Genomic DNA, 14,984 nt, shown 5'->3' on the forward strand with positions numbered 1-14,984 from the left:
CAGTGCTGCTGGTTAAAGGAGGGTGAAGCCCAGCCAGTATGGCTTAGGTGAACAGTACATAATGTATGTTTGCAGGGTTTCAAAGCACTTCACTGAGTGTAAGTATTTAGAGTTAAATAAGAATTAAAGCATAGCCGTATTGCGACTTGATTCACGTCAATGCAGTCATCTGTGCGTTACACACTTGGGGCTGACCTGTATGTATTCACGTCAATGCAGTCATCTGTGCGTTACACACTTGGGGCTGACCTGTGTGTGTTGATGTTGTGTATGCTGACACATCTGATGAGACGAAATTTACCTTGCCTGTCTGTCACCAGACTGAGCACAGCCCTGCTTTTAAATTGAATGGGAAACACAAACACTTCTGAGTCAAAGCCGTTGATTTAAATAGCAAAACGTTTATTTATTTTATAGCCTGTCTTGTTCACAAGAGCCGTTAAAGTTATAACAAGTTGAGGTTGGTAACAGGTATGAAGGACGTGGATGTCATGACACCTGGGAGTCCCAGATCAGCATCTCAACCCGGAGGTGACTTGTTAAAGAACTCTGCTGTTTCTGTTTGTTTTCTATGTTTTTATATGTCTTTTTAGATTCTCTGCCCTTGCTTTAAACTTTTTATTAGGAAGAATAAAGGTGGGAGGTCTGAATGGAAGAAATCGTTTTAACAAGTGAAGGCTCTGATCTCAGTTCCCATTATAAGAGTGTCTCTTTTCCAGTGTTGTTTCCATCTCTTTGTTGGAGAAACATAAGTGCCAAACTATTGGTAAAAAGTGTTCAGTGAGAGGGTGACATGAATCTTTTGGGCAGCCCTTTGATCAGACCACCCGAGCTCTTGTGAGCTAGGGTAGCGCCATAGCAAGGAAGAAGGGTACCTTCCAAGCAGACGTGTCATGGTATGTACTACAGGGAGTCCCCTCATAACTTAGATACAAGGATCTGGTTTCTTTAGTGTCAAGTGTAGAAAGACAAACTGACATTTATTAGCAAAGCTGAAGGAAAATTGATCTTTCCAGAATGAGTTTCTTTCAGTGCCCTATTCTTAGATAAATGTCTCGGTCCACTTTCTATTTGAATATTTATTAATGTACAGTTAAACAGAGCTTGGGTAGTGGAGAGCCTCAGAGAAGGGGTAGTGTCAACCATTGTTCCAGGGTAAGGAAGGATTTTTTTGTATCTTGATTTTATCTTTTTTACATTCTTCCCTCTATTTTCAAAATGTTCCCCATTTTGTCTTTCTGTAAAGATTTTTTTCTGCTTTGGGATCATTGTTTAGTGACAAGTCTTACATACCAGAGATCATGTAGAAATTTTGGCAATTAATAATAAATCATGTCATGGTATATAGACTGCTGTTACATGTTCTTTTTTAAGCTATTGTGTGAACTGTTTATAATTTGCTTTCTGGGGCAGATTGATTGATATTAATAGGCTTTTTTTTGTTTTTTTTGGCAGTACGTGGGCCTCTCACTGTTGTGGCCTCTCCCGTTGCGGAGCACAGGCTCCAGACGCGCAGGCCCAGCGGCCATGGCTCACGGGCCCAGCCGCTCCGCGGCATGTGGGATCTTCCCGGACCGGGGCACGAACCCGTGTCCCCCTGCGTCGGCCGGCGGACTCCCAACCACTGCGCCACCAGGGAAGCCCAATAGGCTATTTTTATTTTATTTATTTTTCTTGTACTTTCTTTTTTTCTTTTTTCACACACACACACACACACACACGCACACGCACACTGTATTTCATTTTTACAAGAGATAAATAGACTGACACCAAGCATTGTAAATGGGTGACCACAACAAAAGCAACAATGATTGCAATTACCAAACACGAAACACACTCATACTATGTCGTAATATTGACATTCAGTGCAGGAATCCTCCACTGCAACAGCTCCTTTACTTTGCAGAGAAAATTGATTTGTATATTTTTTGCCTCTGAGTCCTTGTGGGATTTTTTTTTTAATTCAAACAGAAAGTCACAAAAATTATAATCACCCTCATCAGTTCACTCAGTCCCATGTAATTAAATTTTTTTATCTTGATCTTTTGTTAGCACTTTTATGAATTCATCAGTTTTCCATTAGAGTTCTGAAAATGCTTATTCATTCAGTTCAGCAGTACAGTCAGTTACCAGAAACCTGTACTCGTCAGAGTCTTTTCCATGAATTCCCTGAAGATGAAACCCTTTTATAGGAACGTATTTGCAAAAGCATCAGAGTGTACCCGGAACTATCTGTAAATGACAAAAGCCTTAAAAATGACCACGGTTAAAGATTTGATGAAAGTTCATTATAATGCAATTGACAAGGAAATTTAGTTATTTGAGATATACATTTTAAAGTAATAACTAGAATTTATGACTTATAACATTATACCAGAACATATAAGATTTTTAGGAATTTCATATAATGTCTGAAACATTTATATTAACATATTTCCATACAAATAACCCAAAGAAAGTTTAGTATTAGTTGTTTTGTTTGTTTGTTTGCTTGCTTTTTATACTGCAGTTTCTTATTAGTCATCAGTTTTATACACATCAGTGTATACATGTCAATCCCAATCGCCCAATTCAGCACACCACCATCCCCACCCCCCCGCTGCTTTCCCACCTTGGTGTCCATATGTTTGTTCTCTACATCTGTGTCTCAACTTCTGCCCTGCAAACTGGTTCATCTGTACCATTTTTCTAGGTTCCACATACATGCGTTAATATACAATATTTGTTTTTCTCTTTCTGACTTACTGCACTCTGTATGACAGTCTCTAGATCCGTCCACGTCTCAACAAATGACTCAATTTCGTTCCTTTTTATGGCTGAGTAATGTTCCATTGGATATATGTGCCACAACTTCTTTATTCATTCGTCTGTCGATGGGCATTTAGGTTGCTTCCATGACCTGGTTATTGTAAATAGTGCTGCGGTGAACATTGGGGTGCATGTGTCTTTTTGAATTATGGTTTTCTCAGGGTATATGCCCAGTAGTGGAATTGCTGGATCATATGGTAATTCTGTTTTTAGTTTTTTAAAGAACCTCCAGACTGTTCTCCGTAGTGGCTGGATCATTTTACATTCCCACCAACAGTGCAGGAGGGTTCCCTTTTCTCCACACCCTCTCCAGCATTTGTTGTTTGTAGATTTTCTGATGATGCCCATTCTAACTGGTGTGAGGTGATACCTCATTGTAGTTTTGATTTGCATTTCTCTAATAATTAGTGATGTTGAGCAGCTTTTCATGTGCTTTTTGGCCATCTGTATGTCTTCTTTGGAGAAATGTCTATTTAGGTCTTCTGCCCATTTTTGCATTGGGTTGTTTGTTTTTTTGATATTGAGCTGCATGAGCTGCTTGTATATTTTGGAGATTAATCCTTTGTCAGTTGCTTCATTTGCAAATATTTTCTCCCATTCTGAGGGTTGTCTTTTCATCTTGTTTATGGTCTCCTTTGCTGTGCAAAAGCTTCTAAGTTTCATTAGGTCCCATTTGTTTATTTTTGTTTTTATTTCCATTTCTCTAGGAGGTGAGTCAAAAAGGATCTTGCTGTGATTTATGTCACAGAGTGTTCTGCCTCTGTTTTCCTCTGAGAGTTTTATAGTGTCTGGCCTTACGTTTAGGTCTTTAATCCATTTTGAGTTTATTTTTGTGTATGGTGTTAGGGAGTGTTCTAATTTCATTCTCTTACACAGAGCTGTCCAGTTTTCCCAGCACCACTTATGGAAGAGACTGTCTTTTCTCCACTTTATATTCTGGCCTCCTTCATCAAAGATAAGGTGACCATATGTGCACGGGCTTTCTATCCTGTTCCGTTGATCTACATTTCTGTTTTTGTGCCAGTACCGTACTGTCTTGATTACTGTAGCTTTGTAGCATAGTCTGAAGTCCAGGAGCCTGATTCCTCCAGCTCTGTTTTTCTTTCTCAAGATTGCTTTGGCTTTTCGGGGTCTTTTGTGTTTCCATACAAATTGTGAAATTCTTTTGTTCTACTTCTGTGAAAAATGCCATTGGTAGTTTGATAGGGATTGCACTGAATCTGTAGATTGCTTTGGGTAGTAGAGTCATTTTCACAATGTTGATTCTTGCAGTCCAAGAACATGGTGTATCTCTCCATCTGTTTGTATCGCCTTAATTTCTTTCATCAGTGTCTTATAGTTTTCTGCATACAGGTCTTTTGTCTCCTTAGGTAGGTTTATTCCTAGGTGGGTTTTTTTTTGTTTTTTTTTTTTGCAGTACGCGGGCCTCTCACTGTTGTGGCCTCTCCCGTTGCGGAGCACAGGCTCCGGACGCGCAGGCTCAGCGGCCATGGCTCACGGGCCCAGCCACTCCGCGGCACGTGGGATCTTCCCGGACCGGGGCACAAACCCGTGTCCCCTGCATCGGCAGGCAGACTCTCAACCACTGCACCACCAGGGAAGCCCGTATTCCTAGTTGTTTTATTCTTTTTGTTGCAATGGTAAATGGGAGTGTTTCCTTAACTTCTCTTTCAGATTTTTCATCATTAGTGTATAGGAATGCAAGAGATTTCTGTGCATTAATTTTGCATCCTGCTACTTTACCAAATTCATTGATTAGCTCTAGTAGTTTTCTGGTGGCATCTTTAGGATCCTCTATGTATAGTATCATGTCACCTGCAAACAGTGACAGTTTTACTTCTTCTTTTCTGATTTGGATTCCTTTTCTTCTTCTTCTCTGACTACTGTGGCTAAAACTTCCAAAACTATGTTGGGCAATAGTGGTGAGAGTGGGCAACCTTGTCTTGTTCCTGATCTTAGTGGAAATGGTTTCAGGTTTCCACCATGGAGAACGATGCTGGCTGTGGATTTGTCATATATGGCCTTTATTATGTTGATTTAAATTCCCTCGATGCCTACCAATCCTTTAACTTATGATGTGATACCAACTCTAACTTATGATGCCAAAAAATCATATATCAAGTTAAGATCCTAGTTATATAAACTCTTTAAGAGGTATACAAGCACAGTCGTTGTGGAAGACTCCTGGTCTAGGGGCGGGCGGGCAGATGAGGCTGAGTACCTCATATACTGGCAGTGGAGGTGGAGAAGAGTGAGCAGGTTTAGAATGGAAACAGAGCTAAAAAGATTTGATGAATTGCATGTATGGGTAAGGGTGAAAAAGAAACAAAAGTGATCCTCCGATTTCTGACAGGACGCCTGAGAGGTGGTGGTTCCGTTTTCTGAGATGAGAATGCCCTAGCAAGAAACTTGTTCAGGGTAAGAACTAAGAAATTGTGCTGAAGAGTGTTAGCTGTATTAGTAGGAGAAGTAGAATTGCTACCACGTCAGGTTTGTACTTTCAGCCCAGTTCTCTCTTCTGAGATCCAAGCTAAGTCTACTTCCTATCTACTTTGTATCTTTACTCCAGCATTTCATTGAAATCTCAACCTGAAACCATCCAAATTCAGAACTCTTTATTTCTTAGCCTCAAACCAGTTTTTCCCTCAGGCTTTTTCATCTCACCTGAGAAAACACTCTTATCCTACAAAGCTGAAATTAGCATCCTCAGTTAGGAGAATCAAGTCCAAGAAAGGCAGAAGTGATATGTTAGGTACAGAGATTTTATACTGTGCCTCTCTAGTTCAGAAGGCCACTGCAGAACTTTAGGGAAACTATAGTACCTGGTGGCTAGAAAAGTGGGTTCTCAAGTTGGAAACCTTCGTTGGAATTATGGTTCCATCACTTACAAATTGTGATCTTGGGCGAGTTATTTCTGTGTCAGTTCTTGAGCTGTCAAAGAAACTTGGTACTGGTATATAGTGCTATAAAGGTGCTGGCATAATCTGGTATATCTACCGCATGAAGAGAGGTTGTTGTATGTGTAAAGAGAGTAGTCAGTCAACATTAGCTACTACTGATACTTCTCTTGCTACCACCACTGCCCTCGATAGCTCCAAGGGGAGGACTGGTCCAACCTGGCTAGGCCCCAGAGAAACTTACTATCTATAGACCCTACCTGGTTGATTCGGTACCAGTGATGACATGCTTATTGTTAAAAGTTCCCGGTTACATATATATGAAGTTTGAATTCCTGTGAATTGAGGAAATCCTTGTCCTCTCCCCTTGCCTGGCCTAGAATTTTGTAGTATCTACATCAGCTGAGGATGCCACAGCCAGCTAACAGGTTGCTCAGGTGGGCATGGTTTTGCTCATTGGGTTGTTCGTTCTCTGAGTGTGTCTTAGGTCAGTGCAGGATCGTAGTCTGTGCATTATTTTCCAGTTTACTTTTAGGTTTTCCTCATGAAGAGAGTATGGGTAGCTTTAGTAAAGGACTAGAAATGTGTACTGTGAACTCCTATCCTAATGCTAAATATTTTTCAGTTTTACAAAGTCGTGTATTCTGTGGGTTTCTTTAGGAAGGAGGAAGGGAAAGAAAAGAATACTTTTTTAGCACTATCTGAAGCAAAATATGGATTTTAGAACATTATGCTTATACCTTATTCCTAGAAATAAGAAGATACAAAATATTTAGGATTTTAAAAATTTGTGTTTGATCCTCATAACCTTAAATTACAATTGGAAATACCTGTTTGAATTTTCATGACTTTTTTCCCCCTTAAACACATAGATGTACACACACACACTTCCTGTGTACTGAAAGTACCTAGAAAACAGATTTTTTTCAGTAGCAGTGTACACTCTTGGTGCTCACATGTGGTATCCAAATCCCATTCCCTATTAAAAGGATTTGAATTCTAAACAGAGGTTACTTTTTCACTCCTGACATAAATTCTGTGGATGTACATTTTTCGTTACAAGTGCTTGCTGGTTACTGAAGCCTCCGAAGTCTATAGGAGCGCTGTCCAGGAGGACCTGGAGACGCTGGGCATGTCTTATAAGATGTGAGCAAGATGACAGCCCAGCCCCATGTTCCAGCTGAATACCTCAACTGTGGCTAGAGCCCCGGCAGGACTGAGTTTTTATATTTCTTTAATCTGTCCAGTGGTCAGTGTATCAGACAGCTGGATTCTCTCATGTGTTAGATGGATGGATAAATACATAGACACACATGTACTTAGCAGCTACTACTCAGTTTTTTTCTCCTGAGCCTGTCAGAGTTGTAGACATGAAATATACAAGTACATGCACTTTTTTGCTTGTCCTTGGTCCCTTTTTCACTTTTGTTTTTGGGAAAACATCCGTGGTCTACATGGTAGTCAAAAGTAATTTTTCCTTTAAGAAATAATGGGGAAATATGAGATGTCATAATCATGTGTGTTTCCCCATATTCATGTAACTAGACACTTAAATTTATAGCATGAGCATTGGAGTTAGTGTCAGAAAAAGGAGTAGAATAGTTATACAAGTGAGAAGGAGATGTCTGTCCCCCAGGAGTATGTGCCACCCCAGCATTGTTAAGAGTTTAATGGCCTCAGAGATATCACCTATTTCATTCATTCCATTGTTCATGTAATTAATTGTATTGAGAGGCTGCTGTGTTCTAGCAGCTGTGGCTGTTTTTGTGAGCCAGACAACATGGTCCCTCTCCTAGCGGCGTTTGCATGTTAGGGAGGTCGGTGACCACAGATTTAAACATATTCTTTAACGTTGTGCCACAAACAAACCAAGCCCTGTTTAGTGTTTTATGAAAGAGCAACAAGAGGGTGACTGGTCAGGGAAGGCGCCACAGAGGCATCGGTGCGTGAGGTTTACCTCCGGGGGAACCACGGTGTGTGGACCCCCTGATGGAAGAGCGAGGCGCAATCAGAGAACCAAAGGAAAACCGGTTAGTGGAGAGGAGTGAGTAGAAGCGAGCTGGTGGCTGAGCGCGTAGGTGGGCGAGTGGGTAAATAAACAAGTGAGAACAGATGGTCTGACATGAAACTGGAGAGGTAGGAAGAAACCAGATTGTGGTGTAAATCGTTTCAAACAGAAGAGTGATGAAAATCCATTTTAGGTTTTGAGAGCCTATTCTGGCAGTTATCTGAAGAATAAATAGAGAGAGAGCACGGGTAGGAGGGCCGTACCTGTCAGGAAGATGCGGCATGATGCAAGGGCGGGGGAGGGTGTTGGCTGCTTGGAGGTGGGACGAGCAGGGTCTGCTGCTGGTCTGCGTGGGGAAGGTTAGGGAGGAGGATGTGGGGGGGCCGATGCCCACCTTTTCCGCCATGACGATGTAAGTGGAGGGTGGTGGTGTTTATTCAACTCTGCGGAAGCCGGAGGAGGGGGAGTTTAAGGTAGGGGGTCAGCTTTGTACATGTCACATTGGAGGTGCCTGTGTCCTGTTTCTCATGATGTCAAGTAGGCAGTTGGATATACACGTTTAGCTCCGAAGAGTGCTCCGGGCTCAGAATATAAAGTCGGGAGGTGAGGTATGGCTGGCTGTTTTTCTTCACTTTAGCTTTGTGTTTGCCATTCACAGCGTACACGCCTCTTCCAGTTAACCTCAAGTGCACGTAAACTGAGAGAGTACCTGTTTACTCTGTATATTTCTGCAAAGTAAGCTTTTGATGAGTCCATAAATATGTGCCTGGCTTATTACCAGAAGATGTGGCCCACAGGACACGTACATAGCATCTTTCTCTTAATACGACTGCTCGAGGTACTGCCTTTACTGATTACCTGTTAGCTGCCAGTCTCCACGATAACGCTTTCTCAGTAGTCTTGTTTAATCATTTCGATAGTAAAGTCTTGGATGTATTTAATATTTCTTGGATAGAAAAAGAGCACCAGTGCTCATTGGGTCCTTTTTCAGAAGGGTGCAGACTGGTTTGCATTTATGAAACTACATTTCCCTCTGTATGAAGCAGTGTCTTCATCTTTGCCCTTTTCTCTTGTCTGCATAAATCCCACTTCTCCTTCCATACACTCCTCTCTGGCCTTCCAAGTCTGAGTTGCGTGTCTCCCCCATGTTTTGCAGCAGCATCCTGTGCTGTTTGTTTTACTGTGTTGTTATGACTTATTTACTGTCACTGAAGAGACTCTCTGTCTTCTCTAGTAGAATGAAAGCTCCGTGAGGGCCAGGCTGTGTCTTGTTTACTGCTGTATCTTTGATACCTACCGTCACGTCTGATACCCAGTGGCAATCAATGACTATTTTTTGAGTGCATGAGTGAATGAATGAAATTTAATTCTGACCACCTGAGTGTCTGTACCCCTAATAGCAGCAGCATCACTTTATTTACTAAACAATTTAAAGTCTCATGTAAGTTTATGATTTTTACAGACCTTACCAAACATTTTTTTAAATTGATACATGTTTTTATTCTTTGCTGCAGTTCCTTTCCATGGGATTTAATGAAGCGCTTTGTCATCTGATCAGAAAAACTCAAAAGATTTCAGAATTGTAGATTTAAAGACAGAATAGATATCATTATTTGAGCGTAATTTACGCTTTTTTTTTGTTGCTTGAGTTTAAAGCATGGTAGCCAGAATGGAAAAGTAAAATTTAGGAATCATTGGGATTCCTGTGACCTATTCTTCAGTGGGAAGTAGAGGACTTGTGTTTCCTGGGATGAGCGTGCAGCACTAACCACACTGAGGCTGGCCTGAGAGCCCCTGGGAGCTAAACGTCTTGTGTACGTCTGGTCTTCTGCTCTGATAGCAGCAAGCCATGTTCATAAAAACATCTGAAAGCTCAAAACGTTCTACATAACAGACATAAACTATGGTCAGATTAGTATGAAAATCTTTTTGTTCCTACCCTGTTTTCCTTCCAGTGGAATTAATACTTCTGATCATCATTGGTAAATTTAACATTTGATTTTTCAAGATTGGTGTCATCTCTCCCCACCTTAAAAATAGATTTGTAATATTATTAAGATTGTTTCCTTTTATATAGTGCTATCATGGGCTATATTTATAGCTTATGGAAGTTTCTTAACACATGTTAAATTGTTTTTCTTTACTTATCCTTTTAAGTCTTAAACTGATTTCTGTGTCAGGAGTGGTGGGGATTTTTGACCTGAGTAGCTGAGCAGTCTAAAAGCATTACAGATGCAAACATTTGTCTCAGAACTATAGAGAATCATTGTCTTATATAAGAAAGTCTAGTTGTAAGTTAGCAACGTAAACTGTGATTTTAAAGCAGTTTACTGATTTCTGCAGAAGTCATCATTTCTCATCAGTGCAAAGATTGAAGATACTGTTGTTATGTAACATTTTATTGATAAACATATGGAAAGTACGTTTTTAATATTCAAGGATCCGAGGAGATGTGACAGTTAACTTCACAGCCGTCATCTCTTTGCCACTGTGTAATCACTTGAGTATTTAAATCAGGCTCTGTCAAGAGGAACCTAGTAAGTTTCACTGTGGACTCTTGCTCTCATGTCAGTGAGTTTGAATCTCCTTTGTTATGGTGACTGGTTATGAAATCAGTCACTTGACAGACCCTGAAGTGAGACTGCTGGAAATACGTCATGTCTGCCTTCACGGTGACAGCTGGCTACAAAACAAACCCCACCAGAGCCTTTCTGCAATTGACAAGGGACTTCAAAGGCCAACAGGGCTGCCACTTCAAAGAGAGTTCTGCCATCTCTGGCTTGTTGAAAGAAGAAGTTAAATGGCTGTACCCGGCCATAGCAGAAATCTCCATGTTTAGACTTCTCCTCCTTTTGATCTTAGAGAGATGTATGAAATGGGCTTCAAGTTAAAGGAATGACACAGTCTGCGGTAATGGCGACCCAATATTATTCTGCATTTCAATCCACTTATTAATGGAAATTACCCAAATATGTTCAAATAACAGCATGTCTAAAAATTCAAATGTCTCAGACAGTGAATGTTCAAAGGAAGAGCTGAAACTGTGTGAATCTTGTAGCCACCTTCACAAGTGCGGAATAAGTCAGATGGTGAATTAAAATGAAACTCTCAGTGTTTTAAAAGCGCTCCTTCAGTTTCTGCTTGTAATTTTTACCCCGTTTAGTAAAATCAAGCTCTGAATGTTGATAGTAAGAATGAGAGACAACTAAAGCCTATCATCTCAAGGCCGACTTTCATGGTTTAAACTGACATTTCTCTGTTTTTAATAACTCTTTACTTAAAAATTTAAACAGCTCTGTACTATTCAAAATCTTATTCATCCAGTTATGCTGGATATACTTTTGAATTAATTACTTCATCTTTGTATTAAACAAGCAAGCAGAAATCTCAGAGTTTTAATACAACTTTTAATAGAAGATCAGAATATTAAACAAGCATCTTCAAGAATAACAAGGAAAAGGCAGCAACATGAATTCCTTCAGTTAGAATGGCATGACCTTTTCTTAATTACATGGTTTTCCTCTTATCCTATGTATTACAGAAGGATGAAGCTAAAAATCCTTAAAATTCTTTCACCCTGAACATCTATTTTCTTATTTCCTTCTTACATAAAATAAAAAAAGTTTGACTTGCCAGAAGCTTGGGCCAATATAACTTCCTCTATAATTTTGCCAGATGGGGTCACTAGACAACAGCTAAAGAAAGTCTGAAAGAAAACTGAAGCCTCCAGGAAGTAACCACATGCAATGGTTATGGCAAAACAAAACAAAACAAAACCCCTATATTCATCAGTAGTTCGTAGAGTAGTTCTTAAAATAGTACACTTCTGGTTGTCTTTTTGGTTGGTTTCTTACTTTTGAAAAGTTTTGAAAAAATAGTACATGATTATGTTATCCTGGAACTTCAGGAAATATCTGTGTCTCTGAACTTCAGGTTGATTTTTTCTTTTTATTCAACAAAAGGACCACATCTGTGTTTTCAAAAGTTAAAATCAGATGAAAAAATTAACTGCAGTGGAGAAGAAATAAAACCTTGGCATACCCCAAAATGAACCACACAGTTGAGTGCGGGAGTCTATAGATGCTGGTTTTCAAAGTAGGTGTGTTTTTATACTTGTGTCTAAACTGTGTAACCACTGCCACACTGGGAAGTGCTTTTGGAATCTTTGTGGCAGATCTGTAACAGATGACGTTTAGTTTGCTTGTAATGGTTCTTGGGGTGTCTGGCCCTTATTCTGTTACCTCCTGCTGTGCAGTTTGAGAAACCAAGTTATTGATGATAGAGGCAGTCATCCAGGATATGGCTGAAGGTGAAATCGTGGGAGCCAGATGGCTTCCTGCTGATCTTTATATGCAGTTTATGTTCTCCTTGGCTGTGCCTTCCTGGATGTTTTCAGTGAAACATGTTTTCCTAGAGAAATCTGCACAGCGGCACTTATCCTGCACAGCAGATAGTTCTCGTGTGTGGCGTGGCCCGAGCTCTGCGTCGGTGCTCCTGTGTCCCTTCCTCTGACGTCCACCCTCTTTAGTGAATTAACGAAGAGGCAGCGAGGGTGGGTGTGAAGGGCTTTGAGCCAGCATCAGGTGACGTGGGTTCGGTTTCTTCTGTTTATTAACTGTGATGTAGGGCGAGTTTCATAGTCTTTCTAGGACTCTGTACTCTCACCTGTGTGGAGTAACTTATTCCCCCACGAGTGTTTTGGTCGCCTCTAAAGGCAGTACACAAATGTTGAGCCTCACTTGTTAATGGCCAGACCAGAATAATCCTCTGTGTGTGTGTGTGTGTGTGGGTGAGAGAGATACTTATGAGTTCCCTCTTGGCATCCTTGGGTTGCCAGACGTTAAATCCCACACTTTTACTTTACTCCTTTGGCTAGTCATATACTTTTGATAAGGTCAAATAACTGTCATTGGTCAATATTTTCTTTGTAACCATTTTTCAGGGGTTATATTGAGATATGTTTTCCCCACAAAATGTATCTCTAATTAATGAAATGCCTATAGGCAACGTGTACAGCCCTCCTGTCATGTACTGTATCCTGTTACCTTGACTTCCCAGCAGTGCAGAAACAATTGTTTTTCAGGGGAGAACTTACCAGAGCTCGAAGTTCAAGGGAAAGTCTTGTCATTCCTCCTCTTTTCGTATTTCTTTTCCTGAGTTACCCAGATGCAGAAAAGTGCAAAATGATAGTTGTCCCATCTTCTTCGCCAGAGACAGAAAGTGTGATGCTATCTAGATTATTTCTGTCCTTCTTTCTTACGGGCATAGAATAGGAGCCGTGGAGTTTATGTGGACCTGGGAAACTATTAAGTTTATATTTTACTTGATTCTGGTGCAACCTGTTCGTTGCTAAGATAAGCAAGTTATAGGAGACATTAATCAAGTAACAGTCTCCGGAAAAAATAGTTTTCAGTGCTTAATTCAGATTTTTACCTTTTAGTTTTGATGCTAAGGAGAGTTGGCAGTGAGATAAACACTGGCCCTTTCAAAGCCTTTTTCCACCCTCAGTCACTCAGATGATGAGAGTCCTACCAGTAGGGGGACATTTGCTTTGCTTTGAAAATGTGCACCCACATTTTATTGATGTCTGATTTTTCAAGCTCCACTTTGGAGTGATGAGTGCTTATTTTAGGATTTATCTACCCAAGCCCTCTGCGCTGTTTTTTTTTTTAAAAAAAAAGGAAAATTGAGATGGCTTGAAAAAGAAGCATTTCCTTCACATTGTTGTGTTTCCACTCTTTTAAAATTGATCTTCAGTGGAAGATTTGTTACCACAGCGTAATGTTACTGGAAACTTAAAGGCAGCTACCAGTGAAGGAATACAGCCAGTCAGTGTGAACTTAGCTCCCCTGCATGTCAGCCTCAACTGTGTGGGTACTTGTGAGCCACATGCATTGTTAAGCATTATTAAGCGTCCTAAGGGAATGTGAAGCATATTTTGAGGGACAGTAAAAACACGTTGTAAATTCTTCACCCATGGAGCACATTAATTGTCAAAAGTGTCATTTGCTGATTTCATCTGGCATTGTCGAATATTGGAGAAATCCAACTATATATAAAAAGTCAAGAAATCTAGTGGCTCCCAAAGTTGAACTGTGGTTTCTGTGGTTTTTTCTTCAGTGCTGTTATCTGTGACTTCTACCCATGTTTGGGTTCTTTATAAAGTCCGGAATAAAAGATAGTAGTAATGCCTGACAGTCCCTAAGTCTAACATTCTGCTGAATTCAGTGGCACCTGTTACCGTTAGGTTACCTCAAGAATCACTTATATCTTATTTTCAATAAACAGAATAGAGAGTTGTAATCAACACTATCACATGTCATATGCATTCACATGGGGACTAAAAAAACCAAAATATTTAAATTCTTATTTTAGGGGCATCTGATTCATTTTGAAGTGCCCACTCTCTTCAGCGGACCTATTGGAGTTAATTTTGCTGTGCCTCTCATCCTGCATTTCAGCAGATGTTGCCCCCCACCCCCGAAAGCCCCCGAGCATCTGTGCTCTGCACCTTCGTCCCCATATTGTTCAGTGCCTTCTTGCCCTAACCCAGCTCTTCCACTCTTCTCATCCCTTTTACATTTCCTGCTAGGTCACCAGAATTCACAGATTCATCTATCTTCACTTATTCACCCATTCAACAAATACTCATTGAGTATCTGCTCTGTGCCTGGCCCTGGCACAAACATTCTTATTTTACTTCTTGGACCACGTTCACCTTCTTTGCCCGAAGTGTAATCTGGCCTCTCCGCTGCAAACTCCCCACAGCCCTTCCTGGTGGTCAGTAAATGTGAATTCCGTCTTGCTTCCTGTTACCCTTCAGACCTCTGGTCCATCACACCCATCCAAAGAGCCTCTGCTTCCTCAGGGCTCATGCTGTTCAGCTGTAGTGTGAAGCTTTTCACTGCAGGCTTTTGCTGCCTCACCAGCTTCAGCATCTGTGTGGATAACCCACTTGTCTGTCCTCTCTGCTTCCTGGCCCGAGAGGTCGCCGCCTTTCTTCATTCCATATCTGGCATCCTAGACCTTGCTAACCCAGTCCACCTCCAGCCCACTCATTATAGCATCCTCCTCTCAGATCACACTTTGCTGTCATTTCAGCTTTCAGGTTTCCACTGCAACTACGTTTCTTGAGTTTCTTTGTCTCTTTTTGCTTTATACCAATCCACTGGCCCTGGCTTGGCGTCCCTCTCTGTTCAGCTTAGATTCCTTGGGCCATTATTTTAGTCATTCTGATTTTAACATTCTAAATCATCTCGCTCCTCTGTTTG

General features: G+C 40.8%; 1 protein-coding gene across 12 annotated transcripts in view; it reads left to right on the forward strand.

Annotated features, from left to right (window-relative positions):
* The window catches only part of ERC1 (ELKS/RAB6-interacting/CAST family member 1), a 390,663-nt gene that overhangs the window by 188,667 nt on the left and 187,012 nt on the right, over positions 1-14,984 (forward strand). The window lies entirely within an intron of this gene.

Source organism: Tursiops truncatus, chromosome 11 (assembly GCF_011762595.2).
Source record: "Tursiops truncatus isolate mTurTru1 chromosome 11, mTurTru1.mat.Y, whole genome shotgun sequence".
In the NCBI taxonomy this organism is placed as follows: domain Eukaryota; kingdom Metazoa; phylum Chordata; class Mammalia; order Artiodactyla; family Delphinidae; genus Tursiops; species Tursiops truncatus.